The sequence below is a fragment of the Ailuropoda melanoleuca genome, chromosome 3 (assembly GCF_002007445.2).
Source record: "Ailuropoda melanoleuca isolate Jingjing chromosome 3, ASM200744v2, whole genome shotgun sequence".
Taxonomy (NCBI): Eukaryota; Metazoa; Chordata; class Mammalia; order Carnivora; family Ursidae; genus Ailuropoda; species Ailuropoda melanoleuca.
The window spans coordinates 71,118,174-71,131,705 of NC_048220.1; positions in this window are offsets into that span (position 1 = coordinate 71,118,174).

Below are 13,532 nucleotides of genomic sequence, written 5' to 3' on the forward strand. Positions count from 1 at the left end.
AAAATCTGAAAATCCTACAGTTTCAATGAATTCTAGCAAACATCCAGTTCAATAATGTTGTCTTGTAGCTGATTCTTCCATACTCCAATGAGGAAACTCACCATGTCTTGGGAGAAATAAATTTTTAGCCACCTTACATGCATTGATATAAACATACAAATTGTATGTGTACTTGAAGCCACTTTTTCAATGAGTTGTACCCCTCTTCTTCCCTTCCTCCTCCTCCTCCTTAATTTTTCCCCTATTTCAGATGAAGGAACTGAGGCTAGATTAAGAAATCTGCTCAAGAAAAGGGATTCAATCCTAGGAAGTCTAGTTGTAGAATCCATTCTATTAAACTCCTATGATGAGCCGGTTCACAACGATGTGATTTACCCATTTACAAGCCTGTCTGTACGTAGTTCATCCATTTGCTTTTTTTTTTTTGTCAAATCATCCATTTGATTTTTTTTCCCCCGTGAGGCTTAAAAAAAGCCTCACCCTTACAGAGATCAGTGAGATCTCTTCCTTTGAAAGAAACTATTTTTCTTTGTAGAAGATTTAGGCCGTTTTCTTTTCCCAAATGAATTGACCTCCATAATCCTTCTAATGATGAGGGTATTGTGGGGGGGAATGACTTAGTAATTTTAGAACAGGATCACTATTCATACAGTATCCCAGGGGAATATTTGTTCTGTGCGAAGTATTGCCTTAATACTCAAAACTGTTTTTTAAAATGTGTGGGAGGAGCTCCGCTATTATTCTACAATTAATTGAAAGAAAGGTATACTCTTATGATCTCTCATCTCCTAACCTATCATTTATTTTAGTGCTCTGAATTTTGTAGCTCTGAAACGAGATAAAGAGACAAGGATTGCAGAAATAGAAGAGAGTTACTTTTTTCTGCCAATGCGATCTCCTTAACTGTGTTTCAATTGCTGTTGCTCCCTATCTCTTCTGAGACCTTCTGTCACTATTTGTTCCCCACCCCCTCTATCTCCCTTTGCCCTTCATTGCTTCCTTCATCATAAAATTAGGTTTAGTCCCATTTAAAAGAAATAACTTTTCTTAACTCAGTCATTTCTTTAGCTCTTGACTTACATGATTCTTTATGTATTTATTTCGTAAGAATGTGGTCAAAATTTGCTTTTTCATTTTCCTTTCCACCCTTTGGTCTCCTGAATCATTACAAATAGGCTTATGTCAGCCCCACATCACTGAGAGTCCTCCCGCATTGATTACTAATGGATTTCTTATTACCAAATACCATTGATTCATTTCAGTCCTGTCTTATCTTGATCACGTACACTTTCAGAATCCTTCTTTAGTTTGTTCAACAGTTCAGTCCTGTAATTCAACATTTCATACCTACTCCTTAGTTTTCCTTAAAGGTGCCTCTTGCTCCGTCTGTTGTGTAAATGCCACAATCCTACAGAATTTTGTCCTAAGTGTAACCTAATTCTACAAACTCCAAGTCATTGAACCATCCAGAATAGTGAAGTAATGTCTTAGCCAAAGGATCTTAAACCTATAAATCCCTCAGTATTTCTTTTTTTTTTTCAAAGATTTTATTTANTTATTTATTTGACAGAGATAGAGACAGCCAGCGAGAGAGGGAACACAAGCAGGGGGAGTGGGAGAGGAAGAAGCAGGCTCATAGTGGAGGAGCCTGATGTGGCTCGATCCCATAACGCCGGGATCACGCCCTGAGCCGAAGGCAGACGCTTAACCGCCGTGCCACCCAGGCGCCCCCTCTCAGTATTTCTTAAATACTATAGCTGTATGTTACTCAAGTTTTCCTGAAGTTTACCAGGTTTTCTTTCATCCTATTTAATATTCATTTAAGTATAGGCTGCACTTTATTCTGTCTGATTTTAGGAAGTGTATACCTTCCCAAGTTGTTTTAAATACCTCAGAAGGAACTTAAATAGGTGCTTATTATTTACCGTTTTGAACTTGTGTTTTGTGAATTCCAGTCACCGGCTCACTGCTTCTCTGTATTTCATAGCTGTGTCCAGGCCCCTTCCCCTCCTCCTCGACATGTATCCTGCTTTTTATTGGTACCACCCTACTGGCTCTTCCTCTGTTCAGGACTGGTCAGCTACCACGTTGCTGGGACCCACTCATCTTTTTAAAATTCTTGTTTCAGTGATCCTTAGAAAAAGCTAAAAATCTAGTATGAAAATACCTATTGAGGGCAAAATATCTTCTCTTCAATATGTGAAAAAGTCTTTTGCTTTATTATTAGAAATATTTTATTTTTTTTCCCTCAACTTTTACGTTACAGAGCATGAGACTTACCTTTGTTTAAATAAAATACTCATTAAAGTGTTCCCATTCAGAAGAACATTCTCTGCCAAAGCTATATGCTACCTTTCTACATTAAAGTGTAGGAAGAACTAGAGTTTTAAATCGTGCCATCTATTTCCTCACTTCAATTAGGGATGATGTTTGGGTAGTGTGTACCCTATGGACATAATAGTTGCTAAAATTTTAAAATACTTCAATACCAATTAGTTTATAGTTACTGCCTGAGCCCTACTTCCAACCCCTCTAGTCCCCACAATGTCTAGCCAAAACCTTTCCACAACTTAGTAACTAAAGACCTGACACCTGACATGATAGGGAGGCTCCAGGACTCTGCACTAGCACTTTCCACCACCAGGTGGCCTTGACTGATGATCTTGTTGAACTGACTGCTAAATATTTTGAAAATCGTCACCAAATATACACATTTCTGTCTGACTACTGGACATCGCTGAGCTTAACACTTTCCCTCTCCTTTCACTGTCAGAACAAACAAAAATAACAAAATAAGAACAACTGAGAAAAATAAATCTTGGTCTTCTATAATTTTTAGTAAATTGAAATCAACCTCGTAAACCAAAATGTTCCTCTGTGTACTTTTGAGGGTTCAAATCCAAACTGTACCTAGATTCTATTTTATCTTATCTGGCTTCTTCGTATCTATCCATTCTCCCTGTTCTTTCAGTTTCCTTTGGATTAGGCAGTGATGGATACCTAACGTTGTTGTAATAAATCATAACTCCTATCCCTGCCTCCAGTCTTGTCCCTTTGAAATTTCTCTTCCACAGAGCCACCAGAGGGGTCCAGCAGAATCCCAGATCCTTTGCTTGTTTAAATCCTGCAATGATGGTTCCATCCCCTACATACCTCTTTGACTGTATAATCAATACCCTTCATAATCAGGCCTACATGTCAGGCTCCTCTTTTGCCATTCTGTCATATTTACACTGAATTTTACCTTTGCTAAACTACTTTTGGTAAAACAAAAACAAACCAAAAAACAACTTGTTGGCCTGGAAATCCCTTCTTTGCTTCTCCATTGATCCCTCTGCTGTTCATCCTTCAAGATCAGCTTAAGCATTACCTTTTATGTGCAGCCTTCCCCTAATTCCCTGCCCACCCCCCACTTCATTGGCTTTTTCCTTTTGGGGGGGGGTATTCTTAAACCACAGTTATCAAATGTAAAGACAATTTTGTTTTCTGTGTTCACTTGTCTTTCTCTCCCACTTGGCTTAGAATTCTTTGAGGGCAGTGATTTTGTCTTAATCCTTATTTCAGTGGTACCTGGTGTATTACCTTGCATTTATTAAATGACTGAATGAATAAACATAAATACATAATAGCTTCTTTTATCTTGGGATTTGTACATGAAGGACAATATTTGTCAGTTAGGTTTCTAGAGACTAAAAGTAAATCGAATCTTTTCCATTAGGTATTGTGAATAATCATCTCAAACTTGTTTCCTTGTTTAAATGAAAATATAGATAATAGTGTTGGAAAGGTGAAGTTGCCAAATGACACAAAGGTGATCATAGAGACATGCATAAATGATTCTCTCCTGTGTTGTGAATTTTCTAACTCAATTTTCTTGTTAATTTTTTTTTTTTACATAGGCAAAGTCTTAATACTAATGAGATGCAAAAACATGATTTGCATTTTACTTATTTTTTAAGGAAAGACTTATTGTAAATATATGAGTCAACATTAACAAGACAAAAAAACTTAAAAGTGGACAAAGGCAAAGAAGGTTATGAGTAGAAACTAGACTTAGAAGCCAAAAGCTTTTGCTAAAAGAAAAAAGAATATTCGTAGTTTGATAGGGACTTCATTGAATCTGTAGGCTGTTTAGGGTGGTTTAGGTATTTTAAAAATATTAATCCCTCCAATACATGAGCATGGAATATATTTTGATTTGTGTCTTCAGTTTTCTTCATTAATGTCTTACAGTTTTCAGAGTACATGTCTTTGACCTCTTTATTGAAAAAAATTTTGAGGTATTGTTCTTGACAAAACTGTAAATTGAATTGTTTTATTCTCTTTCTGATAGTTTGTTATTGGTGTGTAAAAGCACAACAGATTTTTGTGCATTGATTTGTATCCTGCAACTTACTGAATTAATTTGTTTGGACAATTTTTTGGTGGAGTCCTCAGGGTTTTCTATATATAGGATCATGCCATCTGCAAATGGTGACAATTTTACTTTTTTTTTCCAGTTTGGATGCCTTTTCTTTTACTGCCTAATTGCTCTTAGCAAGGACTTTGAATAATATGTTGAATAAAAGTGACTAGAGTGGGCATTCTTGTCTTGTTCCTGATCTTAAAGGAAAGGTTTTCAGCTTTCCACCATTGAGTGTGGTGTTAGCTGTTGATTAGACATGTACGGCTTTAAGTTGAGCTGTGTCTCCCCAATCCCCAACGTGTTGAAAGTTTTTATCATGAATGGATGTAGAATTTTGTTAATTGCTTTTTCTACATCTATTGAAATGTTCATATGATTTTTATCCCTCATTTTGTTAATGTTGTGTAACACATTGACTGGTTTACAGATGTTGAGCCATTCTGGAATCCCTAGAGTAAATCCCACTTGATCATGGAATGGAATGTATTGTTGAATTCAGTTTACTAAGGTTTTATTAAGAATTTTGGCATCTGTGCTCATCAGAAATATTGGCCTGTAATTTTCTTTTACTATCCTTGTCTGGTTTTGGTATCAGTATAATACTGGCTTCATAAAATGAGTTTGGAAGAATTTCCTCCTCTGTATTTTTTTTTAGATGATCTAGAGAAGGATTGGTATTCTTTTAAAGTTTGGTAGAATTTCCCAGTGAAGCCCTCTGGTTCTGGATTTTTATTCCTTCAGAGGTTTTTGATTACTCTTTTAATCTCCTTCTTAGTAATCAGTCCATTTAGCTTTTCTATTTTATCATGATTCACTCTTGGTAGATTGTATGTTTCTAGAAATTTATTTCTTTGAGGTTCTCCAACTTGTTGACATGTAACTGTTCAAAGTATTTTCTTATAATTCTTTTTATTTCTGTGGTATCAGTTGTAATGTCTCCTCTTTAATATCTGATTATATTTGAGTCTTCTTTTTTTTCTTGGTTAGTTTGGCTAAAGGCTTGTCAATTTTATCTTTTCAAAGAACCAGAGCTTAGTTTCTTTAATCGCTATTGTCTTTTCATTCTCTGTATCATTTATTTCTACTCTAATCTTTTTCTTCTCCCTTCTTTCTAACTTGAGGCTTCATTTGTGGTTCTTTTCCTAGTTGTTGGAGGATATAAAGCTGGTTGTTTGATATTTTTCTTGTTTATGCACTTATTTCTATGAACTTCCTTTTTAGAAAAATTTTTGATGTAACCCACAAATTTCAGTATGTTATATTTGGTTTTTTTGAATGTAGGCAAATAAAACAAGGACACATATATAAATAAGTGAAAGGACTGTCTTTTTTCATGTTGGAGTTACACATTCAGAATAATTTCTTAGATTAGTGTCCACCAAGTAAAAACTACCTTGATTTAGATCTCATGTTCTAAAAATTAGAGCAAAAATTATTCTTCCAGTTATGCATTGTTTATATAAGCTCTTCATAGTATTTGTAGTGATTTCTTACTGTTACCGCATTTGAATATTTTAATAATTAGTCCTTGGATCCTATAATGTAACTTGAAGCAAAAACAAATGAGATGTGTGGGGGGGGGACTAAAAAAAGAAAGTGTGCCTCAATATATTACTCTTCACTGTGAGGAAAAGATGACAATGCTACTTGGATTTTAGTAATAAAATGCGAGTTTTGAATATGTTTTAATAATTAACTTTCTCGTTTAATAGATGAATGATAAATATTTACTCATAATTATTCAAATCCTTGATACACATTTTCTTCTTTAGTTTATAAAATATTACTCAGTATTATGAACATTGGTTTTTAGATCATATTACTGATAAAAGAGTAAGAGAAGAAAAGCCTTATGGCATGATATATCAAATTGATCCTTTTAAATTGGAATTCTACTTGATGACATTTTGCCTTGTGATAATCTTCTCTTCAAATTTTATAATCTTTGATAGAGGTGAGCTTTGTAATGCTAAAATACTATTTTATGAAGTAAAAATGAAAGTCTACTGGAAATTTAAGGACTTTGTAAAAGACATTTTTCAACACTGTCAAATTCCAACAAAATCACTCTGCTTGGTTTTATTTGCAGATCATGAGTAACAATGATTTTGTCTTCTGGATATCCGTATTTCTCCTAACATAACCTTTGTTTTATCTGTGTGTACATTTTCCTCTGAATACATGTGCTTCAGGGATGTTGGTCCCAACTCAAGCCGCAGGTTATGGGTCTTGATTATTGTAAGCCAAATCATGGTATTTCTATTTTCCTTGCCAACAATTGAGTTTAACTCTGAGCATGTGATGGAATCCTGCCCAATGAGATATGAGAAAGCCTGCTGGAAGGTTTCATCTGGTTATGATAACTAGAACTGCTGTAGCCATATGCTACCGGCATGAGAATGATACCAACACACCGAGATAAGAACCAAGGGGACTGAAAATAAGATGAGCCAGAGACAGCTCCAAGACACTTGGCCTACCTGTGGAATTCTTCTGTTTTGATAGTATAAAATCCTTTAGTGTTTAAACTACTTTAGGTCAGAGTTTCCTATTACTTGAAGCTGAACACATCCTAATTGATAGAACATTCTTGATAATGGCTTCTTCAACTTGTATCAAAACAGGTTCAGTTAACTTCAATTTTGGGTCAAGCATATGAATGCCATTATATTTCTTGCATGTGAAGAACTTATACTCAGTTATTTAAAGATAATAAAATTACAGTACATTTGACAAATAAGTAAATGAAGTATATTTAAATAACATAAGGAATTATGAGTGAAGAGCTCTTTACCCTGCTAAAATGGAAAAATATTAGGGTCCAGTTAAACTTCATAGAAAAGAGCATGCTTTAACAAGGTTTCAGAGGTGAATGAGTTAAGATTTTGTTTGATTATAAGTACCAGGGCACTCAATTAAGAGGGGAATTTTTTTTTAATCACAAAAACTTAAACAATTTAGGGTTAGATTGTTCACAGGAGCAGTGATGACATTGATGACCCAAGTTTCTTCTGTCTTTCTTCTCCTTTCATGACAACAAAATGACTCTTGGATCTCTAAGCACCACACCAAGTGTTTCTTCTGTATCTCTTCTTTGTTTTGATGAAGCAGTCTTTCTATGCACACTTACCTTGTGTCATTAGTCAGAACTGGATCATATGTCCAACCTTAAGCCAAGGAGGAAGAGATACCTTGGGCCACATGAGAAAGAAAGGTTAAGGATGACCCTTAGCTTTGAATTAGACGAACAGAAAAGTCCAGCAATAAAATTAATGCTAGAAGAGGAAATGTAGGTTTTGTGACAAGAAGATAGTGGGTCCCTTTGTGATATGCTGAGTTATTTTCTTATAATTTTGAAGGAGTGTTTTTAAGACAAAATGGGACATATAAGGACAAAGTTTTTATGAACCAGACCCTGGTAAAAATTCTTTAATATTTTTGACAACCTTAATCCAGGTCACTCCATAATCTACCTCCTTGTTATCTTTGTCTCTTTCAGCAAGGGTGAGGGTTAGCGACTACATGAGTGGCCCCTACAGTGTATCTAAAGGCCAGATAGCATGATCCAAGAAATATGTGGATAACTGGGTTCTAGTTCCAGCGATCTCAGTTTAAGAGAATACCTGGATGAGGGTGTGTTTTTCTGGCAAGAGTATGAGTGATGTGAGACCTGAATTTAACACTTCTTATGTTTGCGTGTCCTACAAATGGCATAGCTCGAAGCTTCACAAAGCAAAAGTAACTGAGATGAGATAGTCCCTGGTATGAATCCAGACCAGACTGTGTGCAGAACTGTTCCATCTTTTTGTACATAGAGCTGGTTTGGAGGGATATACTTAAACTTCTAGATGGTCTAATGAGACATCCACTTAATAAGGCAAATTATCTACAACTATGTGAATATAAGAATAGCCATTTTTACAAAGACCCTAAGTTTACATTTTGTACTGGTTATAGATAAAGTTAATAACCCCTCTGTGGTATATAGTGACTGCATACTTATTTCTGTATCCTTTATATCGGTAACCCTTGTTCAATTGCTCAGGTGGGAGCTATGTGTAAATCTATGACATTTTTAAATATGGTAGTCATACTGCCATCGGCCAATTGCCAAGAGGATATTGAGAGATAAATACTCTAGTTTCCTTGTTCCCTCTTTGGATATTTCTGAGATGTGTTCTTCATTACTTCCTAGGGTTCTCCAATAGTACTGAATTCTAATGACTCGCAATGATTAGATTTGATAACGTATTTTACTGATTTCCTTCTTGTCCTTGTCTCATTTTACCATTCTTTTACTGCTATTTTTTGGAATAAACTTACAAAGAAACTATTTGGACTTAATTCCTTGCTTCAAAGTTTGCTTCCAGAACGTGTCAAAACATGACCACCAAAACTACATTTTTTTCTTTAAATGCTGTTATTGTGATATACTGACGTATGTAATGGAAAGCTTGGAAAACGCAATCCAAACTACATTTGTTGAAAAAATTTGTAGGAGGATGATACTTACAAAAATATTACTAAAATTCATAATTATGCCACTTATATAGAAGAGGTTGAACCTTATTTCGTCCATCTGTCACATTGCAGGAAATGTAGTAACTATGTATATATTTAAAAATAATCATTTAAAAAATGCCAGAGCAAACCTCAACAACCCTGTTTGTTATCCCTGGACCTATTTGCTTTTTGTACCAAAGGTCCACAGACTTTCTGATTTCTCTTCTCTGAAGATGCTGGGAAGTATTTATCAAAATACCTAGACAAGTTGTTGACCATCAAGGTTTAATCACTAAGGTCTCTTAGCCTTTTAAGTAATAGCTTAGAAAATGCAGGTACTGTATTCAAGTCTAGAACAAGTTCTAGGGTCTAGAAAATGATCTGTCCTTGGTGAGGACCATCACTCTCCATTGCCTGGACGGTGAGTCTTTCTCAGGAGAAAATTATTAACGTTAACTTCTGAGCAATTAGAAATAGATCAAATTAGAACACCCTCCTCAGAATAAGCATAGATTACAAAGTGATATGGGGATTAATTATATTTTAAATGAAGAATCTTAGTCTGTCAGAAGACACTGAGTAAATGCTGACACCTAAACATGTATGACTGTCAACAGCTCTATTTTAACTTAAAAGCTAATATCTGCTTTATAGATGAAATAATTTTTCTTCTAAAAACTGGAATGAAATTGAATGATACAATTTAAATGTGCTGTAATTGTAAAAACTAAATATTTTATTCATCACTTAAAATAGGATTAGTCCGTATAATCTTAAAGATATAGGAAATACAATTTTTCTACCTGAATTTTTCAACAGTTTAAATTATAATTACTGACAAATTTTATTTCTAGATTTTTAAAAAATTTTATTATAATTTATTTGATAAACATTTGTTGTATTTCCTAACCTCCTTAATGGCATTAGGGAATTTGAATTTATATACGTAAGGTAATAGATGTCTATACTTAAGCAAAGTTCTTTTAAAATTAGAGTTTTGCTCTAACTTTGTTAGTAATTAAGGGGTATTGGTACTGTATATGAAGTAAAGTCTCATTCTAATCATGAGTCAAGAGAAAATTTCACAAAAATATCAAATGCCTGTAATTATTGGTAATCAAATAGGATTCTAAACTATTCATACACTCTTATCACCCTGCAGGAAAATTAAAATCTATGACTATTGTTGAATGAATATTTGGATTTATATGAGATAAATCTTTGATTTGAAACTCCATAATATATTACATTGGTTAAAAAAAAAAAAAAGCTCATTTTATAATGAAGCACTTGTACCTCAGAAAAATAAGTCAGATAAATTCAGAAGCTTTAAGATCAGGGCATTCAGTAGAGTTAAAAGTTAAGTATGTGGGCATACATGTATTTTAATAATGAAAATTAAACAATAAGAAGTAGAGATGGCTTGTCCAGGTAGATACCAAACATATTAATCTTGGACCTGTAACTGTATAGGAAGTCATTATAGATGGACAGGTAATGGTAATGAAATGAACCATGGAACAAAATTTGGAGACTGATTCACTCACTTCATGAAAAAAAAAAAAAGTTCTTTTCTCTAGATGTTTCTACTTCCAAGAAAATACTAATGACTAGAGGCCTCCTTCCTTTAGAAGTATTCCAATACTTTGAAATTGGAAGTGAACCGAAGAAATGGAACCAAACTGACCATCAAATAGTATTTAAATAACCACAGGGAATAAGAGATTAAGAGCAACTCTAGAACAAAGTAATTTGATAAAATACCATTAGAGAGCTACATTCCTAAGAACAAAGGAAACAGTGTAGAAAAATTTTGAACTTTGTTGAGTTATTTTATTTGCTTTAATGTCATAATTGTAGATTTATTTTCTTGGATTGTCAGATAAAGCAAATAGGTAATGACTTTTAATTCAATAAAAATATTTTTTTCTTAGGATTAAAGGAAAGGTACAAATACAATACAGGATTAAAAATCTAAATGGTAGAGGCGCCTGGGTGGCACAGCAGTTAAGCGTCTGCCTTCGGCTCAGGGCGTGATCTCGGCGTTATGGGATCGAGCCCCACATCAGGCTCCTCTGCTATGAGCCTGCTTCTTCCTCTCCCACTCCCCCTGCTTGTGTTCCCTCTCTCGCTGGCTGTCTCTATCTCTGTCGAATAAATAAATAAAATCTTTAAAAAAAATCTAAATGGTGATTATGTATTACTAAAATTTAATTGGAAGTATCAATATGGATGCATGTCTTTCGAAGAAAAAAATTCAAGTCTTTTTTGACTTTGTCACCTAAAAGAGTTCACTTAAATGTCCAGATTCTGATTGTTAATTGTATTTTTCTACTAAAATGAACTTGAGTTCCTTGGAGATGTTAGGAGCAGGGAGGTATAAATCAGGCTGGAAAATCATGTTGTGTCTTAAAACAAGGAGGCTTTTAAATATTAATGGAATCATGTCAAAGGGTCACGGAAGCCAACGTTAATGGAGGTCTCTTAGGCCAAGTTGTGAGAATTGGAGCTTCAAAAGGGGAGAAATAGCTATGGTCTATTGAAACAAATTAAATCTAAAAAGCCATGAATCATTAAGTCATTGATTCATCTTGTCTATTTATTTTATTGCATAAATGAAGAAAATGGGAAGTGTAACTATTAACTTAGTTAAGTGTTACTTTCTAAATCATGGGAAATACCAGTTAAGACACACACATGTGACCTGGAGACAGAAAACACCAAGTGAAATGTAGAAAATTCACTGGATGAAATAATAGTTATCCTAACAATTATGTGGACTTAAGAATATATACAAAAAAATGATAGTGGATCTATTCAAAAGGAATTGTACTTAGGTTTCTGAAGATCCTGGCAGTGATACAAATGATTCATTTAGGCTCTGATTGTTGAAGTGAAATCTTAATAAATTGTTTTCAGTATTAAAACATCTAAGATAACTTTAAATTTATGACATTTGTAAGTTTAGTATATTAAATTTATAAGAACTATTTTATATTCCCAAAGGTGGTATTTGTTAAATCGTACAATATAAATAATTACAAAGGTAATACTTGGCAGAATCTACTTAAATCGACATCATGTGCAGACCATTAACCTCTACTCTTGGCCTGTATGTTCCATTCCCTGGCCCTTACCTGCTTGACCTGCAATAGACTGACACCAACAAGGAAAAATCTGCCTCACCATCAATAAACTCCTTTCTCAATGTGTTCATACTCTCGAACCCCACGTGGAAGGAATCCTTACGTCTCCTAAATCCCATTTCCCTGGCCAAATAGAGGAAATAACCAATGTCATGCATAAGTAAAAGGGAGAGGATAGGATAAAAATTGCCTAGTTTAGACACCATTTTATAGTAGAGCAGTTTCTCATTCTGTGTACTGTCCTCTTCGTGATGCTTATAATGCAGGAAAAAGTCCAGGCCCCATGCAGAACAGCATCAGGAGTTTCAGTCCTTTGCCCACCTCCAAAATGGTATTCCAGTTTAGTTTTCTCCTGTAGTATGTTAATGGGAATATATCTGTTTTCTAGATGGCCCAAGGTTTTCTCCTTCAGGATAGTAAGTGCTGTTTTAGCGTGTCCTTTCAGGTACACATTTCTTAATACATTTGTGAAGTGCAAAACAGTTGCAATTATATACCTTCAACTACATTTAAAAGACAGTGACTATGACATTAACATATCCCCATCAGGAAGGCCTCTTCCCTGTCTGTCTCCCTCAAGGGTTTCTGGGAATCCCTGAGAAGGCAGGTCCATTAGCATAACGAATACGTAGGTATAAGTGTGCGATGAAAGCTGCTAGTCTATCCCCCACGGTAATTCATGTCATACATTCTAAAAGTTGAACATTTAATTTATAAAGAGGTTGTTCATGTTATCCTACTCTGGACATAGGGGCGACTTTATAGATCTTCCGTGTAACCTCTTTTATGGACACAAAATATTTTCCAGGACAAATGCAATGCTTTCTTTAAGTAAAACTTATCAGTACTCTTCTTAGCGAGCCTTTTTAATGTTTTCTGACTTATGTCTACCTTTCCTCTCCTACCTGAGTGTTAGGAAGCTTTTTCTCCCCTGATGACCGTGGTGTTGTTCTTAGAAGGATAGAAATCTGAACCATAACCAGTTTAAAGAAAAATAATCTCTTAGTGCGAAGATGTGCGTTCCCCGCAAACTTTAACTCCACTCTTGGTCGTGTGTCCTGGAAGTGTCGCTTGCGCACCAGCTCACAGTGTCAGGATGCTGGGGATAGTGCTATTGATGGTAGCGAAAGACTGGAAGTAGCCCGAAGATAATGCAAAACAGATCGGAATATTATCTGGCAACAAGGATCGCCCTATTATAGTTCATGTAAATAGAGAAATGCCTCTCAGGAACATAACATTGAATAAAAAACTCAAGTGATGTTGAATGGTTACCCTTAAATAACACCACGCAAGACTAGCTGATCAATTGTTTGGTTGCTTAGAGTTATCTTTGTAAAATTAAAAACAAACGCAGCAAAATGATAAATTGAAAAATGTGATTTCAGAGTGAGAAGAACACAGAGGCTTTGTTATTTTAAAATGGGTGACAGGTTGACTTATGTTTCAGTTTTTCCCCTCAAAATTTGTACGTCATA